The 2,104-nt window shown below is 40.9% G+C and overlaps 1 pseudogene; it reads left to right on the top strand.

Annotated features, from left to right (window-relative positions):
* The first annotated feature begins 1,585 nt into the window (after positions 1-1,585).
* On the top strand, positions 1,586-1,892 carry LOC130867325 (40S ribosomal protein S26-like; annotated as a pseudogene).
* The last annotated feature ends 212 nt before the right edge of the window (positions 1,893-2,104 follow it).

Raw genomic sequence — 2,104 nt, 5'->3', positions numbered from 1 at the left:
TGGCTGGTTGTAGGTCCTGCATCAAAACAAGGTGAACGGCATACAGAATCCTGAAAGCCTATTTTCTCCTTATTCCTTATGTGTTCTTGCTGTCTCATACACCATAGAAAAATCACACAAGCTAAAAAGAAAGAAAGAAAGAAAGAAAGAAAGAAAGAAAGAAAGAAAGAAAGAAAAAAATAGCATCCAGGAAAAAGAGAGCCATGAAAATATGAAAACCTCTTTTCTCTCCTTCTTTCCTCCCTTGTCTCTTGACACAGGGTATCATGTAGGTCAAGGTAGCCTTGAACTCCATAGGTAGGTGAGTATGACTTCGAGCTTCTGATCCTCGTGCCTCTACCACTTGCTACAATCACAAGCAAGTGTCACCAAGCACAGATGGAGAATTCATTTTCACAAGGGTGCAAGCATCATACAACTGAGGAGGGCTGATCTTTTAGCAAAAGATGCTGAAATAATTGACCACATTTAAAAAAAAAATCAACCCAATACCTCACTCATTATAAAAATGTTCAGTCAAGTGAATCCTAGATTTAAAGGTACAAGAGAAAAATGATACAGCATCAATAAGAAAAAATAAAGGAAAACTTGTATATTGTTTAGAAATGGTTTCGAAGGAACAATCCTAATGCTGGTTGCTAAATCTGGGCTGAGCCCCTGCAGCCATGAGATCACTTTACACACCAAGTAAAACACAAGAGTGATTAGAAATGTCGGGACCAGTTTTCCTATTGTCAGAGAAAAGTTTTAAATAAACATCTACGCCGGGCGGTGGTGGCGCACGCCTTTAATCCCAGCACTCGGGAGGCAGAGGCAGGCGGATCTCTGTGAGTTCGAGACCAGCCTGGTCTACAAGAGCTAGTTCCAGGACAGGCTCCAAAACCACAGAGAAACCTTGTCTCGAAAAACCAAAAAAAAAAAAAAACAAAAAAAACAAAAAAAAAACATCTACTACCTCCATTTTAGACTAGAAGTAGAGATGATTCTGTATTCGTGTCTACTTCAATAACACAGATAGCTATATACTGACACAATTAAATAGACACCAGAATTACTATATACACGTTTTTTTGTTTTGTTTTGTTTTGTTTTGTTATTTTGTTTTTTCGAGACAGGGTTTCTCTGTGGTTTTGGAACCTGTCCTGGAACTATATACACGTTTTCTAGCTCACAACTTAGACAGTCCAGAAGCAGTGACAACTCACCAGTTAAAGGATACTCAATACTCACATGCTACCTTCTAAATCCGTTTTACAGCAAAAAAACAGTTTGGGGAGAGTTGCGAAAAACTACCCAGATCTTCCTCTCTTCTACAAAACGAAAGAAATCCGTATTCAGTAAGAGAATGACAACAAACGCTGTAGCCTCTGGCCCAGTGTGAAAGCTATCTGACCCTGGTGAATGTACAAAAGGGGTCCCAAGGAAAAGGTGGGAATAAATACTTAGTCCACATTTAGGGAAGGGGGCAGAGAATAGGTGTATGGAAAAGGACAACACCATAAGACGCAAGGACCTAATTTCTAAGACTAAGATATAATAAATCGGGGACTTGGCTCCAAGATAACCAAAAAAAAAAAAAAAAAAAAGGAGAAAAAACGGTCGTGCCCAAAACGGCCGCGGCCACGTGCAGCCAATTCGCTGCACTAACTGCGCCCGCTGCGAGCCCAAGGACAAGGACAAGGCTTGCTGCCGTCAGGGACATATCCGAAGCAAGTGTCTTCGACGCCTATGTGCTCCCCAAACTCTACGTCAAGCTGCATTACTGTGTGAGCTGTGCTATTCATAGCAAGGTAGTCAGGAATCCATCTCGGGAAGCTCCGAAGGACCGAACACCCCCACCACGATTTAGACCTGCTGGTGCTGCACCACGACCTCCACCAAAGCCCATGTAAAGTATCTTCATAAAGATAGAAGAAAACACCTGGAAAAATAAAATGGGACTTAAACTTTAAAAAAAAGACATAATAAATCAAGCAGATGAGGCATATTTTCTGCCAGTCACAAGGCTAAAGAATGTCATAAAACACTAACAATCAAGGACTACTACAGGAGTAAAGACAGTTAGTTACATGGAACATCTTGAAGACCTCTGAGACATAGCACA

Source organism: Chionomys nivalis, chromosome X, assembly GCF_950005125.1.
Source record: "Chionomys nivalis chromosome X, mChiNiv1.1, whole genome shotgun sequence".
NCBI lineage: Eukaryota > Metazoa > Chordata > Mammalia > Rodentia > Cricetidae > Chionomys > Chionomys nivalis.
Note: the sequence above shows the minus strand (reverse complement) of the source record. Positions and strands in the feature narration are given on the sequence as shown.